We start from the raw sequence: 14,120 nt of genomic DNA, 5'->3' as shown, positions 1-14,120 counted from the left end.
CGTCACAGTCACAAGAAAAATCATATCTCGAGTTAAGAAACTCAAAATCAAGATCCGTAAATTTTCCCAGAATCTAGACTCATATATATATCTACTAAATTTTTTCTAGAATTTTTGGTTGGGCCAATTAGTACAGTTTATTAGTTAAAGTTACCCCTGTTTTAGGACTCGACTGGTCTGACCTCTATTTACTACGAACCACATTTCTCTCTGTACAAAATTCATATGACTACGAGATTTGTTTCTACTAAAACTAGACTCAATAAGGATTCTGAGGATATAAAATATACCACCTAATTATATCTTTATAATTTATAATGAATTTCTAAAGTTGGAATAGGGGATTCAAAAACTGCTATGACCCTGTTTCACTAAAATTCAAATATCTTCTAACATATAATTCCTTTACCTGTTTCATTTGTTTCATGTGAAACTAGACATAATAAGCTTCAATTTTATATGTATTTCATCACCAAATTCAATTGCTATGATTTTTAATAAATTTTCAAACTCGCATCAGTGTTGCTGCAGTATTCTATTTATGGCAAATTTCATCCTTTTTATGAGTTTTTATGCACTAAGTATCTTAATAGTTTTCCTTAACATCAAACATAATCTACACTAACCATTTTCATAATTTATCATTATCAAGCATTTCCTCAACCATTCCACAACCATACCATAAGATCATTTACACAAAATACGTATATTGCTATACATGCCATACTTAAATTTACAAGCCATTTACCAAAAGTCTTCCGGATAGTGTGACTGAGCCTTCGACCTATCCCGACTCCTGAGCTGGCTTGTCCAAAACTACAATGAGTAAGAAGGAGGGAGTAAGCATAAATGCTTAGTAAGTTCATATGCAAATAATAAGTAACATAACAAACAGTTATACCAATCAACATTAGCATACATCACTAAAACACATATCACATTTCTGATCATTTTTCATCATCTTATTACCTTATAGTGGTTGTATCAATACTCAACCCGAGGGTTAAATACATACCTGTCCAAAATATCCATTTCACATCACTCACCAATACTTCTCTTTACATCTCGAATATTCCTCCATTGAGTAGAACTTTACCCGTTGAACACATCGGAATATAATTCGGATACATGGATAATTTGCATATAAGTGCCACATATTCAATCAAGCAATCATGTAACCCGCCCATAAGCAAACTCGGACTCAACTCAACGAGCTCGGGCGTTCGCATCCATAAGTGAACTCGGACTCAACTCAACGAGTTCAGACATTCGCATCCATAAGTGAACTCGGACTCAACTCAACGAGTTCGGATGCTCAACCATCCTGGTGACATGTCACTTGTATCCTAATCTATTCCTAAGGTTCAAACGGGATTTTTCTCGAACACTTATCCTTGCCGTCTTCCGTAGAATGCCGAAATCAATACTCGGTAACAATTATATTTAACAAGTAGCTCACATAATTTACATATTATTTGAAATTAACCACAAAGCATACATTTCATAATGAAATTCAGCATAACACATAATTAATATCAATAACTTAAAAATAACAATTATGCTACATTATTTACACATGAACTTACCTTGGTACCAAAATACATGGATTTTGCAATTTAGTCCACAATCTTTTCTTTTCCTCGATTGAGGTCGATTCCACGTCTTTCTTGATCTAAAATAACACATTTAGCTCATTTAATACTCACATTATCAAATTAATCCTTAACTCAAATTTTGGCAAAATTACAATTTTGCCCCTAAACTTTTGCATATTTACATTTTTGCCCCTAGGCTCGGGATTAAACTTTATTCCTTATTCTTATGTTTTACAACATGCTGATCACTTTTCTCTTCTATGGCAACATCAAATTCTCACTCTAACATGTACTTGTGACTATTAGGTATTTTTACCGATTAAGCCCTTTTACTCGTTTTTGCTTAAAATCGAGTAGTACAAGTTGTCTAACATAATTTAAAACCCCATATTCTATCATAAAACATCAAAATACACAAATTTCACCTATGGGTATTTTTCCAAATATAAACCCTAGGTTGAATTATTGCTAACATAAGCTTAATCGAGCTACCGGGATTCCAAAAACGTAAAGAACATTAAAAACGGGGCTTGGAATCACTTACTATGGAGCTTGGAAGCTTGAAACAAACCCTAGCTATGGAGAACCCTTGAAATTTCGGCCTAATGAAGAAGATGGACAAAAATTGGCTTTTAATTTTGTTTTTAATTCATTTTAATAACTAAATGACCAAAATACCCTTACTACTAAACTTTCCAAAAATTCCTTCCATGTCCTAATTTTGTCCATGAACTTAAAGTTGGTCAAATTTCTATTTAAGACCTCCTCATTAATATTCCAAAACAATTTCATACTAAAAACTTCTAGAATGCAAGTTTTACAACTTATTCGATTTAGTCCCTACTTTCAATTTAAGCACTTTAGGCATAGAATTTCATCACGAAATTTTCACACAATCATGCAATCATATCATAATCATCAAAATAATTACAAAATAATTATTTCTATCTCGGATTTGTGGTCACGAAACCACTATTCCGATTAAGCCCTAATTCAGGATATTACAACTCTCCCCCCTTTTAAGGATTTTCGTCCTCGAAAATCTTACCGGTAAACAGGTGTGGATATTGGTTTCTCATAGTTTCTTCAGGTTCCCATGTAGTCTCTTCTACCCCATGCTTTTGCCACAACACTTTGACAAGTGCAACACTTTTATTTCTTAGTTGTTTGACTTCTCGAGCTAAAATCTTAATCGGTTCTTCTTCGTAGGTCATATCTGGTTGTAGTTCAATTTCTGTCGGTGAAACTACATGTGAAGGATCCGAACGATACTGACGTAACATAGATACGTGGAACACATCATGAATCTTCTCTAATTCAGGTGGTAATGCTAGCCTATATGCTACCGGTCCAACTTTTTCAATTACTTCATACGACCCAATAAAACGCGGACTTAATTTGCCCTTCCGTCCAAATCTAAGGACTTTCTTCCACGGAGACACCTTTAAAAATACTTTATCACCAACTTGAAATTCAATGTCCTTTTGTTTTAAATCTGCATAAGATTTCTATCTATCTGAAGCAGCTTTCAAACAATCTCGAATTACCTTCACTTTTTCTTCAGTTTCTTTTATTAGATCAACTCCATAAATCTGATTTTCCTTGAGTTCAGTCCAATACAAAGGCGTTCGACACTTACGACCATACAATGCTTCATAAGGTGCCATTTTCAAGTTCGTCTGATAACTATTGTTGTAAGCAAATTCTACAAATGGCAAATATCTTTCCCAACTTCCTTGAAATTCCAATACACAACATCTGAGCATGTCTTCAAGAATCTGAATTACTCTCTCTGATTGTCCATCAGTTTGTGGATGAAAAGCAGTACTGAAATTTAACTTTGTACCTAACGCGTCTTGTAACTTTTGCCAAAACCGCGAGGTAAACCTTGGATCTCTATCTGAAATAATCGACAATGGTATTCCGTGTAATCTAACAATTTCTCTAATATACAGTTTAGCCAACTTGTTAAGAGAATAATCCATACGTACCGGGATAAAATGAGCCGACTTAGTTAATCTGTCAACTATTGCCCAGATGGCATCTTTCTTTCCTGGAGTCAATGGCAATCCTGAAACAAAATCCACAGTAATCCGATCCCATTTCCATTCAGGAACCATAATAGGCTGAAGTAATCCCGAAGGCACTTGGTGTTCAGCTTTCACCTGTTGACAAATTAAGCATTTGGACACAAACTCTGATATATCTCTTTTCATTCCATTCCACCAATACATTTTCTTCAAGTCATTATACATTTCGTACTACCCGGATGAATCGAGAAATAACCACTATGTGCTTCCTGTAGGATCTTTTGAATCAATTCCTCATTCTTCGGTACACAAATCCGATCTTTAAACATTAAGCACCCATCAGAACCAATTTTGAAATCTGAGTCTGTATCAACTTCACACTGTTTTCTCTTGGCTTGCAAATCTTGATCATCTTTCTGAGCTTCAGAAATCTCTTGCAAAAATATTGGTTTTGCTCTTAACTCTGCTAGAATCGAACCATCATCTGACACTTTCAACTGAGTGTTCATAACTCTCAAAGCAAACAACAACTTTCTGCTCAAAGCATCAGCAACCACATTCGCTTTTCCCGGATGATAATCAATAACAAGCTCGTAATCTTTCAACAACTCCAACCATCTTCGTTGTCTCAAATTCAAGTCTTTTTGTGACATCAAGTACTTAAGACTTTTGTGGTCGGTATATACCCGACATTTTTCAGCATACAAATAATGTCGCCAAATTTTCAAAGCAAACACCACCGCAGCCAATTCCAAATCGTGAGTAGAATAATTCCTCTCATGAGGTTTTAACTGCCTCGAAGCATATGCCACCACTTTTCCTTCTTGCATGAGCACACACCCCAAACCATTTAGAGAAGCATCACTATACACCACAAATTCTTTACCTGATTCGGGTTGTACTAACACTGGTGCCTCTGTTAATAACTTTTTCAATTCTTCAAAACTCTGTTGACATTCTTCCGTCCATTCAAATTTAACATCCTTTCGGAGTAATCTAGTTATAGGAGTAGCAATTATAGAAAATCCATTTACAAACCGCCGATAATAACCAGCTAGCCCCAAGAAACTTCTAACTTCAGTTACATTTTTCGGTGGTTTCCAATCAACAATGGCTGAAATTTTACTAGGATCAACCCGTATACCATCACCTGAAACAATATGACCCAAAAATCCAACTTCCCGGAGCCAAAATTCACTTTTACTAAACTTAGCATACAGCTGCTTATTTCTCAAAGTTTGCAAAACTATCCTCAAATGCTCAGCATGCTCTGTATCATCTTTTGAATAAATTAAAATATCATCTATAAACACCACAACAAATTTGTCCAAGTATGGCCGAAATATGCGATTCATTAAATCCATAAACACAGCAGGAGCATTTGTTAATCCGAATGGCATAACTAAAAATTCATAATGACCATACCTTGTTCTAAAAGCAGTTTTAGGCACATCCGACTCTTTTACCCGCAGTTGGTAATACCCAGATCTCAAGTCAATCTTTGAAAACCATGTCGCTCCTTTTAGCTGATCAAACAAATCATCAATTCTTGGCAACGGATACTTGTTTTTGATTGTCACCTTGTTTAACTGCCGATAATCAACACACAACCTCATAGAACCATCCTTCTTTTTCACAAATAACACAGGAGCACCCCAAGGTGAAAAACTCGGTCTCACAAAACCTTTATCAGTTAACTCTTGCAACTGCGACTTTAATTCCTTCAACTCTGCTGGTGCCATTCTATACGGAGCAATCGAAATCGGAGCTGTTCCCGGTATCAAATCAATACCAAATTCTACTTTCCTGACTGGAGGCAAACCCGGCAATTCTTCTGGAAATACGTCCGTAAATTCACACACAACCGGCACTGATTCAACTTTCTTTTCAACTTCTTTTGTATTAATTACATACGCCAAATAAGCTTCATAACCCTTTCTCAGATATCTTTGAGCCGACATTGAAGAAATCACACTAGGCAATGCCTCTGATTTATCTGATTCAACCCGCAGAGTTTCACCATTTCCACACTTTAATTCTATAATCTTTTCTTTGCAATTTATTTTAGCATCATGCAATGTCAACCAATCCATACCCAAAATAACATCAAACTCATCAAACGGCAACAACATCAAGTCGGCCGGAAAGTAATGATCCCGAATCATTAAAGGACATTTCTTACATACTTTATCGACAGTCACACATTTGCCTAACGGATTCGACACTCTAATCATAAATTCTGTGTTCTCAACAGGTATATTCATACTAGACACCAATTTCATGCACACATATGAATGAGTAGAACCGGGATCAATCAAAGCAATAACATTAACATTATAGAGGGAAAATGTACCGGTAATCACATCAGGTGAGGAAGCATCTTCACGCGCTTTAATAGCATAAGTTCTAGCTGGAGCCCTTCCTTCAGGTCTAACTGGTGCATCCCTGGCTTCATTCTTACTACTTGCTTCGCTCCCAGCTTTTCTTGGATATCTTCCTCTCGAATCCGCCCCACTTGTTTTTGTATTCTGAAAATTTTCTTTTTCAGCTCTCTCTGGGCAGTCTCTAATAAAATGATCCAGAGAACCACATCGAAAACATTCATTTGCTCTACACGGACCAAAATGATTTCTACCACACCGCTGGCACTCAGGTTTAACAAATCTCGAGTTCCCTACACTGGCTGCCGAAGTAGTCTGGGATTTAGGACCCACATTTTGCTTCCTATAATTCCCATATGATTGCCCAGCTGAAGCTTGGGAACGAGGATTCGTATTCCTTGACTTTCCAGGTTACTGTGAAAATGAACCGCTCATCGGTCTTTTCTTCCAATTTCTAGTCTCAGCCTCTACCTTTTTCTTTTCTTTAAGTAATTCTTCGGCCTTACAAGCTCGATCAACCAATACTACCATTTCTTTTAATTCAAGGATCCCAACAAATACCTTAATGTCTTCGTTAAGCCCGTCTTCAAATCATCGGCACATCTTGGCTTCTGTAGGAACATATTCCCTGGCATACTTACTTAATCGAACAAACTCTCTTTCATATTCTGAGACTGTCATATTACCTTGCTTCAGCTCAAGAAACTCTTTACATTTCTGATCAATAAATCTTTCACTAATATATTTCTTCCGAAACTCTTCTTGAAAGAATTCCCAGGTTACCCTCTCTTTCGGTACCACTGAAATCAAAGTCTTCCACCAATTATAGGCTGAATCTCTCAACAAAGATGTAGCACATTTCAAACATTCTTCAGGTGTACAAGATAATTCGTCAAATACCCAGATTGAATTTTCAAGCCAGAACTCTGCTCTCTCGGCATCATCTTCAATATTTGCTTTAAATTCTTCGGCCCCTTGCTTGCGAATTCTATCAACTGGAGTTCTATGAAATTTCATCAGATCCATACCTTGAGGCATCGGGGGTACAGGTTGAGGAATTGGGGGAGGTGGGGGAGGTTGTACATTCGGGTTCGTACGAACGAACTCAGTGTACCATGCACTCATAATTTGGAGAAAGGCTTCCCGACCCCTTTCTCCTCCTCCCTGACCAACAGTAGGAGGTGGATTTTCAGTCGGCGCTGCTCCTTCAGCCGGAGCTGGCACATTACTCTCTACTTCATCTGCCACAGTTGGATCGGGATCCATTTACTATAAAAAATCATTTAAAAAAGGTCAGAAGTCGTCACACTATCACAATTTATACATATGGCATGTATAGCAAAATCCGTACATACAACACGTAGTCCGAGAACCGACTAAACCTGCTCTGATACCACTAAATGTAACGCCCCCACGCCCGAGACCATCGCCAGAGTCGAGTATGAGGTGTTACTAAGCTTAGTTTAACATTTTTAGAACTTTGGATTATTGTTTCTACATTCACAGCTTTTAAGCTACTTGCGTCACAGTTAAAAGAAAAATCATATCTCAAGTTACAAAACTCGAAATCAAGATCCATAAATTTTCCCTAAATCTAGAATCCTATACCTATCTACTAAATTTTTTCTAGAATTTTTGGTTGGGCCAATTAGTACAGTTTATTAGTTAAAGTTACCCCTATTTTAGGACTCGACTGGTCTGACCTCTGTTTACTACGAACCACATTTCTCTCTGTAAAAAATTCATATGACTATGAGATTTGTTTCTACTAAAACTAGACTCAATAAGGATTCTGAGGATATAAAATATACCACCTAATTATATCTTTATAATTTATAATTAATTTCTAAAGTTGGAACAGGGGATTCAAAAACTGCTATAACCCTGTTTCACTAAAATTCAAATATCTTCTAACATATAATTCCTTTACCTGTTTCATTTGTTTCATGTGAAACTAGACATAATAAGATTCAATTTTATATGCATTCCATCACCAAATTCAATTTCTATGATTTTTAATAAATTTTAAAACTCGTGTCAGTGTTGCTGCAGTATTCTGTTTATGGCAAATTTCATCATTTTTATGAGTTTTTATGCACTAAGTATCTTAATAGTTTTCCTTAACATCAAACATAATCTACACTAACCATTTTCATAATTTATCATTATCAAGCATTTCCTCAACCATTCCACAACCATACCAGAAGATCATTTACACAAAATACGTATATTGCTATACATGCCATACTTAAATTTACAAGCCATTTACCAAAAGTCTTCCGGATAGTGTGACTGAGCCTTCGACCTATCCCGACTCCTGAGCTGGCTTGTCCAAAACTACAATGAGTAAGAAGGAGGGAGTAAGCATAAATGCTTAGTAAGCTCATATGCAAATAATAAGTAACATAACAAACAGTTATACCAATCAACATTAGCATACATCACTAAAACACATATCACATTTCTGATCATTTTTCATCATCTTATTACCTTATAGTGGTTGTATCAATACTCAACCCGAGGGTTAAATACATACCTGTCCAAAATATCCATTTCACATCACTCACCAATACTTCTCTTTACATCTCGAATATTCCTCCATTGAGTAGAACTTTACCCGTTGAACACATCGGAATATAATTCGGATACATGGATAATTTGCATATAAGTGCCACATATTCAATCAAGCAATCATGTAACCCGCCCATAAGCGAACTCGGACTCAACTCAACGAGCTCGGGCGTTCGCATCCATAAGTGAACTCGGACTCAACTCAACGAGTTTGGACATTCGCATCCATAAGTGAACTCGGACTCAACTCAACGAGTTCGGATGCTCAACCATCCTAGTGACATGTCACTTGTATCCTAATCTATTCCTAAGGTTCAAACAGAATTTTTCTCGAACACTTATCCTTGCCGTCTTCCGTAGAATGCCGAAATCAATACTCGGTAACAATTATATTTAACAAGTAGCTCACATAATTTACATATTATTTGAAATTAACCACAAAGCATACATTTCATAATGAAATTCAGCATAACACATAATTAATATCAATAACTTAAAAATAACAATTATGCTACATTATTTACACATGAACTTACCTTGGTACCAAAATACAAGGATTTTGTAATTTAGTCCACAATCTTTTCTTTTCCTCGATTGAGGTCAATTCCACGTCTTTCTTGATCTAAAATAACACATTTAGCTCATTTAATACTCACATTATCAAATTAATCCTTAACTCAAATTTTGGCAAAATTACAATTTTGCCCCTAAACTTTTGCATATTTACATTTTTGCCCCTAGGCTCGGGATTAAACTTTATTCCTTATTCTTATGTTTTACAACATGCTGATCACTTTTCTCTTCTATGGCAACATCAAATTCTCACTCTAACATGTACTTGTGACTATTAGGTATTTTTACCGATTGAGCCCTTTTACTCGTTTTTGCTTAAAATCGAGTAGTACAAGTTGTCTAATATAATTTAAAACCCCATATTCTATCATAAAACATCAAAATACACAAATTTCACCTATGGGTATTTTTCCAAATATAAACCCTAGGTTGAATTATTGCTAACATAAGCTTAATCGAGCTACCGGGATTCCAAAAACGTAAAGAACATTAAAAACGGGGCTTGGAATCACTTACTATGGAGCTTTGAAGCTTGAAACAAACCCTAGCTATGGAGAACCCTTGAAATTTCGGCCTAATGAAGAAGATGGACAAAAATTGGCTTTTAATTTTGTTTTTAATTCATTTTAATAACTAAATAACCAAAATACCCTTACTACTAAACTTTCCAAAAATTCCTTCCATGTCCTAATTTTGTCCATGAACTTAAAATTGGTCAAATTGCTATTTAAGACCTCCTCATTAATATTCCAAAACAATTTCATACTAAAAACTTCTAGAATGCAAGTTTTACAACTTATTCGATTTAGTCCCTACTTTCAATTTAAGCACTTTAGGCATAGAATTTCATCACGAAATTTTCACACAATCATGCAATCATATCATAATCATCAAAATAATTACAAAATAATTATTTCTACCTCGAATTTATGGTCACAAAACCACTATTCTGATTAAGCCCTAATTCAAGATATTACATCGAGAGCGTGCCTATATGTGTTATGAGATATGAGGTACCTTTGACTACATATGTGGCACTTACGTGCAAGATTTTTCGAGTATCCAATAATATTCCAAGTGTTCAACGGGAATGTCAAATATGTGAAAGGGTGTGATTATGTTACGAGTTGGTATAGGTATGTACATAGAACTCATAAGTAATAAACTCGATGGGTGATGAACTCTTCGTAAGTTTGTGATTGAGCAAGTTTTGACTATGAGATTTTAGTAACATTTATGTTATCTCACTTTATATAAATTGCATGATTAAAGTGTTCTTAAAATGCATATTATTTGCATATGAACTTACTAAGCTATATAGCTTACTCCTCTTTCTTTCCCTTATCTTATAGTGACACCAAGCTAGCTTGAGTTCGAAGATCGTCGGAGATCCATTCACACTATCAACAAATATTTTGGTATTAAGGAATTCAACATTTTAGTTATGGCATGTATAGGGGACTTAGTCATTTTGTTATGTGTCATAATTGATTTGGCCAAATGTGTTGGCTTATATTGGTTACAAATTCATTTTGTATAAGGCTATTGAAAATGGGCTAATATTGGTTATAAATATATTCATATAATGATGCATTTCATGAATGTTGTATTGATATCTTGATTGTGGATGTTTGGTTATATGTATATGCTTGGATTGGTGCTATGTTATGTTGTGTAGGTGTGTGCTTTAAAGGGTGGCAAAATGGCTTGGTAAATAGCCTTATTTTTGTCCACAAGGATAGACATACGGATGTGTGTCTAGGACATGTTCGAAACACGGCTTGCCCCACGAGCATGTGTTTAGGCCGTGTGCCCCCTGCACCTACATTTTGAGAAACATAGTTGATAAACCGTAATTTATACATATTTCTACCCTATGCCTAACGCATTTATGGATGGTTTCTCCTTAGATTTTGTGAATTCGATGCTCCTAATCTTTAATTTCATGTTTTATACTTAGGAGAGCATAGGAGAGTAAAAAGAGCGAGAAACGGGCCGAAAATGGAGAAAATGGACCAACATGGGAAAAAAACACGGCCTGGGCTTCCTCACACGGGCGTGTCACACAGTCATGTCAATTTGGCAGGATCGAAGCACAACTTACACGGGTGGATCACACGCCCGTGCCCATCTAACAGCCTTGACCACGACCTTCAGTAATCACACACGGACGTGTCCCTGTCGAACCCAAGTTTAGTCCATTTTGGAAAAGGTCAATTTTGAGGGCTCTTAGGCATTCCAAAGCCTATTTAAACACTTGAGGAGGCACTTAGGAAGGGGGACGCTGGGGAAAAAGCAAGGAATTGCTCAAGGAAAGCCGATCGATCCATCTCAAAAGCTAGATTCACCATCAAGACTGAAGATCTCCTTTCATATTCCCTCAGGAGTTTTGGGTTTTTCTTATGTTTTGTTATTTTTATTCTTTTGAGATGTTTTCTTTCATTAGTATGAACTAAAACCCCTAAATACCTAAGAGGAATGAAACCTAAGACAGATATTGTTATTATTAACTGAATTGTATGATAAATATTCGTATTCTTAATTATGTGTTCTTAATTCTTGTTTTGATATTCCAGGATATTGATTCAAGTTAAGCTCTTATTCAGAGGAGGAATAGACCTTGTCTAAGAGTAAATTTGTCATAATTAAGTGGAGTTGATTGCGCACCTAGAGATAAGGTGACAAGATTTTACTGGATTAGGGTGAAACCTAATAAGGGGATCCATAAATCGCGTTAATGCAACCCTAGGGTGTTAATTAGAAAGAGATTTCAATTATTCAATCTAGGGTTAGATGTTGTTAGTCTTGATAGAGATAATAATATAACTTAGGGATCTCTACGGAACAAGTTGAATGACTAAATCGTCCAATTCAGAATAAAAAAACAAGTGAAGTCTAGGTGGATTTTTCCTTAGGTATTGTCTTAATCAATCGAGTTTTCTAAACAGTATTTTCCCCAAATTTCTTTTCTGTGATTTCTTAGTTTAATTAATTAGTTAGATAAACAAAACCCTTTTATTTTTTAGGCTAGATAATAAAAAGAAAGTTGATACTAGTACTTTTAGTTCCTTTGGGTTCGATAATCCGGTCTTGCTAAAGCTATACTACTGCTCGATAGGTACACTTGTCTTCATCGTGATAATAGTTAGTTTCAAGAACGATTCATTATAAATATTTAAAACCTGTCACAAATATCACGTATCAAGTTTTTGGCGCCGTTGCCGAGGAACTAAGATATTAGGAACACTCGATTTTTATTACTTTAGCCATTTACTTTTACTACAATTTAAATTTATTTCTAATTTTTATTACTAATTTTTCTTTTTCCCTTTTTCTGGCAGGTTCTTATAGTTTATGACTAGAAGAAACCCGTCAGGACCATTACTTTTTGATAGTGAGATCGATCGCACAGTTCACAGAAACCAAAGAGAAATAAGGTGAAGCTTAAGAGGACGATATTCAAACCACAACCAATGAGATGGCTGAAAATCAAGAAAACCTGAAACCTTCTACGATTACTGTTAATCCAGTAAATCAGAATCTTGCTCCGCGCACTATGAATGATTATGCTAAACATTCTTTAATAGGAACTGAATTGAGCATAGTTAGACCTGTTGTAGCTGCAAATACTTTTGAACTGAAACCTAACACAATTCAAATGATACAGCAATTTGTTCAGTTTGATGGTTTGCAGGACAAAGATCCCAACGCTCACTTGGCAAACTTTTTGGAACTACGTGATACATTTAAAATTAATGGTGTTTCTGATGACATCATTCGCCTTTGGTTATTCCATTTTTCTTTGATAAACAAAGCTAAACAGTGGTTGAATTTATTACCACGGCGGTCAATCACTACTTGGGAACAAATGACCGAAATATTTTTACTAAAATATTTTCCGCCGGCTAAAATGGCTAAATTACATAATGATATCTCTTCTTTTGTGCAGATGGATTTAGAGACACTCTATGATGCATGGGAGAGATACAAAGACCTTTTGCGAAGATGCGCTCACCATGGGTTACCACTCTAGCTACAGGTTCAAACCTTTCATAATAGCCTGAATCCTTCGACTCGACAAATGGTTGACGCAGCTGCTGGTGGAACCATCAATAATAAAACACCTGAGGTGGCTTACGAATTTATTGAGGAGATGTCACTGAATAACTATCAGTGGCAAGTTATGAGAACAAAGCCGGCAACAGCAGCCGGTGTTTTCAACCTCACGCGGTTACTATGCTATCTAACCAAGTAGAACTCTTAAATAAAAAGATTGACAGTCTGTGTGGTTCTACTCAGGTACATCCAGTGCTGAGATGTGATTTGAATGGAGGAAGAGCATGCACAGAATATCAACCCTTCAATCCTAGCATCGAGGAGGAACAAGTCCAATATATGGGTAACAATAAATCTAGACCCCAAAATAACCCGTATAGTAACACTTATAATGCAAGTTGGAGGAACCATCCCAATTTCTTGTGGAACGGTCAAGGAAATCAAAGGCCACAACATCCTCTGAGTTTTCAACAACCACCTTACCAATAAGAAAAGAAGTTGAACCTTGAGGAGATGTTAACAAAATTCATCTCGGTGTCAGAAACTCGTTTCCAGAATATCGAGACAGTTCTTAAGAATCAACAAGCATCAATCCAAGGGCTCGAAACTCAGATAGGTCAGCTCACTAAATTGATATCTGAAAGACCACTAGGAAGTCTATCTAGTAACACTGAACCCAAACCAAAAGAGCACATGAAAGCAGTTACACTAAGGAGTGGGAAAGTGTTAGCTGAATCTGAGAAGAAGCTACAATAAGAAGTTGACAAAAATGAGGTCGAACCCGAAAACAATGACAACCTAATGCCAAAAGAATATAAACCACCAATCCCATACCCGAAAAAGTTAAAGAAAGACCGCATGGATGCACAATTCGGTAACTTTCTTAAACTTTTTAAACAACTGCATATTAACTT

General features: G+C 36.0%; 1 non-coding gene across 1 annotated transcript; it reads right to left on the bottom strand.

Moving 5' to 3' along the window:
* Positions 1–13,067: 13,067 nt before the first annotated feature.
* On the bottom strand, positions 13,068–13,173 carry LOC121227555 (small nucleolar RNA R71). The gene has a single exon (XR_005925138.1). It is a non-coding gene; the product is annotated as a small nucleolar RNA R71 (small nucleolar RNA).
* Positions 13,174–14,120: the final 947 nt, after the last annotated feature.

The sequence above is a fragment of the Gossypium hirsutum genome, chromosome A03 (genome assembly GCF_007990345.1).
Source record: "Gossypium hirsutum isolate 1008001.06 chromosome A03, Gossypium_hirsutum_v2.1, whole genome shotgun sequence".
Taxonomy (NCBI): domain Eukaryota; kingdom Viridiplantae; phylum Streptophyta; class Magnoliopsida; order Malvales; family Malvaceae; genus Gossypium; species Gossypium hirsutum.
The sequence above is the reverse complement of the archived record's forward strand: the minus strand, read 5'-3'. Positions and strand labels throughout refer to the sequence as shown.